At 32.4% G+C, this 6610-nt stretch overlaps 1 pseudogene; it reads right to left on the reverse strand.

Moving 5' to 3' along the window:
• Positions 1–2262: 2262 nt before the first annotated feature.
• Positions 2263–5702, reverse strand: LOC118754647 (annotated as a pseudogene).
• Positions 5703–6610: the final 908 nt, after the last annotated feature.

The following is a 6610-nucleotide window of genomic DNA, read 5'->3' on the forward strand; positions in this document are numbered from 1 at the left end:
GATAAACATATTTTATGTTGCTGGCTTATCCGCTGCTGCTCCGAACACCATATTTATGGCCGGATTTCGTTCATATTTAGAAAGCGTGTTTTTAAAATATTTGTTTTTACTATTAACTTATTAAGTTTTCGGCTTCTACTTTGTGGACATTTTTATTGATTGCGCTTAAGCCCGGTACTTCCATTACACTGTGAGACAAATGGTAGGGGTCAGTGATCGGGAAGGGTTCAAACTATTATTGATTATATAGAAAAACGTTGTATGAACAGATTAAAGGAATTGTAATTTTTAATTTTTTTAAATTTGTTTGAGCAAAATCGGACTAGTGGTTCTCGAGTTATGTCAAAAAAAGACCACCAAAGGTGACAATTTCCCCTATATGATAGTTATATATATATATCTCGATTCCTAGACGTGACCCAGCGAAACGCCGGGACACGTATAACTTGTTTTTGACCGATATAACATTTCCCGTTGGTTTCATCCCATCCGGATTTTGACTGTCGCATAGTGTTATTAGAGGCATTTATAAAGCTTTCTTGGCTGTTTCGGCCGCTGGCTCATTGCCAATTATTCCTACGTTGGTTGGGATCCGTAGGATCGTTAAGCGCGCATAGAGAGACTCGGGTTTAAATGTGCGGACCTTTTTTTCTTGTGCAAATAACTTTGACCAATTTTCGAACTTTGCCTAGATTATTTGTAATTTTCTTCGTGTGCTCATTCCATCGTGGTTTCCAGTAAAGGCGACTCCCAATATTCGAATCGTTGTTTTAAAGCTTGTATTAACGTTTCTAATAAGGCTAACTTGCAGAACAGCAGGTTATCTATTTAACTCGAAGTTTACCGGTTAAATTGATAAATCGGTTAGGAGTAAAATTAGATTTAAATCGCCAAATCCTTAGCCCAGCAATTTTCGAAGACTAAAGACGAAGACAGTAAAATTTTTTTCGTATTTGCAAGTTCGCGGGCGACACGACAAAATTTTCATATATTTTGATGAAATTGATTACTTGTTAAAATATTGTCTTATGTGACAAATTGTATGGTATGGTACATAGGACAAAATCACACCAATCCTATACAATAGATAGTCGTATGTGCTACGGTAACTCTTATGGACAAATTGTTTAATATTTTGTTGATTTTTATTCAATAATTTATATCGCAGGTGTACGAGCAAAAAATAATTTCAGCAATTTCAGCCTTTTTATTACTTACTGTGTGTGTGATTTGTAGTATGTCATACAGCTGGCTAGCCTTTAACGTGAAAATATAACATACGACAAAACGATTTTATAAAAAAGTGGCTGTTAATGCTTTATTAGTTACTGAAAATTTCAGAAAATTTGGTTTCATACAAATAGTATGTACAATCAAGCATTAAATTTTGGCAAAAAGCGACTGTACAGCTATTGAGAAATTGTGACTGAATATTTAACATCGATTTCCCAAAACCTGCCGAAAGTAACATACGACAATCTTTTACCCAGGCGACGATAAGTATCGAAACAGCCACATTTATAGATGGAAATACATATCGTGTAAGAACACGTTAAATTTAGAAATCCCTCGGGTTACTTAACTCTGGGCCAGTTTTCAATGCTGCAAGAAATTGTCTGGCTTAGGAATATTATTACTCTGAGCTACTGAACTCTGTATTTACATATATATTTAACTCTGGGTGTGCTGCAAGTGAGCCTAACTGAAGTTCTATTCCATAATTTTGCTTCTTGTAAATGTGAAGAGCTTCTATTTACCCACGTATGACTGCGCCTGAAGTTGTTGCCCATTGGTGTATATTTGCGTCGAAGATATTTAAGCTTCTTCTCGCGTTATAATTAAAATACGAAAATTTATATTTAAAGAACGGATATATTTTAATTTTTTTTTTTTTCGAGCGCTACCTATCTCCAGTAACTTAGATTTCATTCTTTAGCTCTTTATATTCTCTTTATTTTCCAGAACTATTTTTGTCTTTTTCGCCTTTTTTGGTTTTTAGGAGAGGTAAAGTCCAAGGTGCCTATAAACTCGCTTACCTTCTCTTTCGCTGATTGGTGAGCAAAATTTCGGCAAATTAGATTTTGCTTCATTGCGTGTTAAACAGCCAAATCGACTGACCGAAAACTTTTCAAGAACGTATGTATGTATGTATTCTTACCTACTTTTTTATTATTTTTTATTTATTTATTTTATTTTTATTTTTTGGTAATTTGTCAAACGATGAAAATATAATACTATATTTTTATCATAATGTACCATGTTATTTTATATTCTTAATTACTTACCCAAGTTAATTGAAGCAAAGATTATTAAACCAATATTAGATGAATATGACATCTGTACGGCTTCTACTACCAAAAGAACGTAGTACGTTGCAGCAAATAAAAGCGCAATGCCGGTATTTAAAAGCCATGGTAAAAGCAATAGATGCCGTTGCTAGAATTGATAAAAAAATAATAAATCATTTTTTTTTTTAAGAATGCAGAAAATAAACAATTACATCTATGTATGTATGTACACATATGTATACGTATGTACATTAGTGTTCATTGGTGACTCACAGTAATCGTGCTTATACTTACTATGTAAGTAAATATATGCAATTTAATACACAATGCTTTTTTTGTATATGTGTTTAAATATAAGAATCCCAGTGCGAGAATGGGGAATGCATTATCTTTTTCTACAACGAAAAGATTAACGAATACGTTTGAGTGAAACGATGCATCGCATTGTAAACGAGCGGAGAATGTGTACCGGCGATCATTATTTTCTAAATCACCAACCATTCCATGCGTAGTTTTGAAACCACAAACAAAAAAAAGTTTGAGAACAAGTGGTAGCGCATTCGACTATTAACTTGTTGGCCGCGCGTTCAAATCCTGCGGCACGGACCCTTTTTTCTATAAATTCTATTTATAGTTTTATAAAACGACACGCGACACATTACTTTCCTAGGACATGCCTGTACAAAAATTTATGCATCCTGTAATGTGTAGGCTAAAAGGGAGATACATTGCTTTCCATGTTACCAAGCATTCCATTTTCCCAATGGGATGTACATACATACATATGTATGTCTGCCTGCGTAGGTGCATGCATTCATCACGTAAGAGTAAATACGGCTGCTAAGGGGATTTTTTACGAATTACACACTTACATTCATTTTTATGCAGTCAGTCAATAAAGTTTAGGTACAGCGAATTTTTTACAATACAGGCATCTATTTTTTAAATATTTCATTTTTCGCTAATTTTTGAAATTCTTGACGTTCGCAAGCAATTTCATTTTAAAATTTTGCACACAAACTCACACACATTCTCATTTTCAATCCCAAACAAGAACAACTTTGAAAAATTCCTCTTTTACTCTCAATTTTATATGATTTTAAAATGTTGGCAAACTTCAAAAAGAAACTAACTTACTATGATTTTATCATGGCTAGGACTTACCATTGGTTTTTGGCAAAAATTTTTGTTGAAGGTGTCGCACATTTTTTCCATATAAAAAAATGATCGAACATTATTTAATAGGGACAAAACGAGCGACACCTTCAACAAAACAAATTGCTAAAAATCAATGGTCTAGGACTTACCTCAAACTTGCACTTTGTTATACTAAAATTGAATGGGCTAAAAATTGTGTGCCGAACTTTTTTCTGAACAGTGTAAATAAAAAGTGCAATGTTTGAATGAATTTTTGGGGAGTTTTCTTTAATTTTGTACAAGGTTTGAACTCTAATTTTTGGGGTTTTTGTTGTAGAATTAATTATATTTTTATAAAAAACCAGCGAAAAATAAATTATTTAAAAAATAGTTACCGGAATTGTAAAAAATTCGCTTTACCAAAACTTTATTGACCGACTGTAGGTATATGTATGTACATTAGGGGGGTTGATTTTAAGGGTGAAAACCCCACCCCGCGCACTCTTATCGTTTTTAAGTAATTTGTTGTTAAGGTTGTGAAATTCACCAATTATGTTGATGCAAATTTCATCGATTTCATGCTTGAAATAGGTAAATGTGACTTAATTGTAAAACTTTTAATGCACATCAAAATTTTCTTTTAAGTAATAGACTATTTTTGTTAATTTAACCACAATAATAGATTTCTAAAAGTAGTAAACATCAGAGTTGTGAAAAATGCATTAATTTTTTAATGCATAGCATTTTAATGTAGACGGAAAAAATTAATGCATTCATTTTTGAAATTTAATTTAAATGAAAATTTCAATGCATTAATTCCGCAGAAATAATGCTAATGATTTTTTTGTATTAACATTAAAATGTTTAAATGAATGCTATTGCAATAATTTATTGCATTAAAATTATAACAAGCATTAAAAACTCATTAACTAATTTTAATTTGAAGTATGAACTGTAATTCCTAGCTACTTAAAACTTGCACTTTATTATAATAAAATTGATTGGGCTACACATCTGCATACCAAAAAAAAAAATCTGAATTAAAAGTTGACAATTTTCATAAAAGTTTGCTGAATTTTCGCGAGTTTTGCACAAAGTTTATGAATTTTATTTTTATGTTTTTTGTTGTTGAATGAACCATATTCTTATGCGAAATCATCGGAAAAATATTAGAATGAAAATTGTTGCATATATTGTGAAAAATTTGCTGTGCTAATACTTTGTTCCGGCAGTGTACTTGAAACTTGCACTTTGTCTTACCAAAAAAATTTGAAATTTTGATGAACATTTTTTAAGTTTGATTCATTTTTATGAATTTTGTATAAAGTTTGCAAGAATGATTTATATGGTTTTAGTTATAGAATGAGCTATATTTTAAAAGAAAATTAACGAAATAGATTTATGATGGAGAACATTTTTTTAATATTGTGAAAAATACTAAATTACGAATACTTCTGTGATTGACTGTAAGTGATAGCTGCACTTTTTATATGAAAATTTGCTGGTGGAGGTGCGAACAATTTAAACAACAAATTACATAAATACTGGTATTAAAGTGAAAATTTGTGTGAACATATCTGTTTTTTAGCATCCTCGTAAAGTTTCATGAGGAAATTCGCGATAATTTTGCCAAAACACACACATGTGGGTGTACACTAAAGTCACTTTACACTAAAGTATATTGTTCAGTTAGACAAATAAATCGCAAATCATTAATTTGTTGTATTTTAAAACTTACCTTAATCGTTCCCAATATCAAACATATCGACGCAAACATATTGATGGCATTTAGAATCAAAAAAAATCACAAATGCGACAGTCAAAACTGCAAAATAAGATAAGAAATCGCTTAACAAAAGTCTAAAAGGAAATTACAGATACGCAATTAGCCCCATATGTATGTATATGTTTGTATGCAGGTGTGCATAAACAGAGATATGACTAACTTGTACGAATTTGATCTGGATCAAGCTTTGTATTTTCCGGGGCCGATTCAATAATTTTCTGCACGATCTCATCCAGGTATCCCAAGCAAAACCCAAAAACCACAACAGATATCACCGAACCAACTGCTCCCAACCATCCTATTATCATAGCAGCCGTCTCCAGACGGAAGCAAAAGAATTGTTGCACCATTTTCACAAATAAAAGCAGATTAACGAAATTCCAAATTTAAGAGCGTCTCAAAGTTTCTTTATACTTGTCCAAGCCAAACAAAAAATAACAACTGTGAAGTTCCTGCTACAATTTTATTGTTGCATTTCATAATGCTTATCAGCGTAGGAATGCAGAAAAAAACATCGGAAACATCGATGTTTTCTACTCGATTTATCGAATAAAACCGATGTTTTGGACTTTCCGATATATATCGATATTGTATCGACTTTTGTGTGCAATGTACACTGTACATATTAAAATTATTTTGTATGCTTCCAAACTCTTTGCTCTAGTAACTATTCTAAATGAGCAAATATCAGTATTTATGCACTATTAGAATATACGCTATATTAATATTATGCAAAAGGTATGAGTTATTTGCACAGATAAATTGCTAACAGATTAGATATGTCGCAGTAACCATGTTATGCGCTGCAGCACAATGCAAGTATAACCAGCGCTTCAGTTTAGCTAAAGGTACATGGAAGGTTTGTCAGGTGTTGGGCGCGACAAGCCCTGACAAACCTGAAGATAATTTCAAGGCGAATTTATACAAGGTGGTGTTGATGGCGAACTTAGATTTTCGCCGCGGTACTTCCTAACGTCAAAATTATGTGTTTGTTGTAATCAGGGCGAATTCATATTACAACAAATACATCATTTTGACATTAAGAAGTACCGCGGCGAAATCTAAATTCGTCATTAACACAACCTTGTATAAATTCGCCTTGGATGATTTACCGCCCTATTCCCACAACACTGACAAAATTCATCATATGACTATTGTCACAATTACTGCGCCTAAAACACAATATAAACATTGTTTCGCCGTTATCACTTAAGCAGTGTTTGCATTATTCAACTTTGCGTTCAACTCAACGCAGGGTTGCACGAAAAAAAAGTTGAATGGCTAAATATTGGCTGGCGACCAACTTTATTGAAAGCGATTAGTTGAAAGGCCATTCAACCAAAAGTTGAATGCAAAGTTGAACAATGCAAACACCTTTTTATGGCGAATATTTTGATAT

The sequence above is a fragment of the Rhagoletis pomonella genome, unplaced genomic scaffold, assembly GCF_013731165.1.
Source record: "Rhagoletis pomonella isolate Grant_MI unplaced genomic scaffold, Rhpom_1.0 Rhpom_scaffold_04308, whole genome shotgun sequence".
Classification (NCBI taxonomy): domain Eukaryota; kingdom Metazoa; phylum Arthropoda; class Insecta; order Diptera; family Tephritidae; genus Rhagoletis; species Rhagoletis pomonella.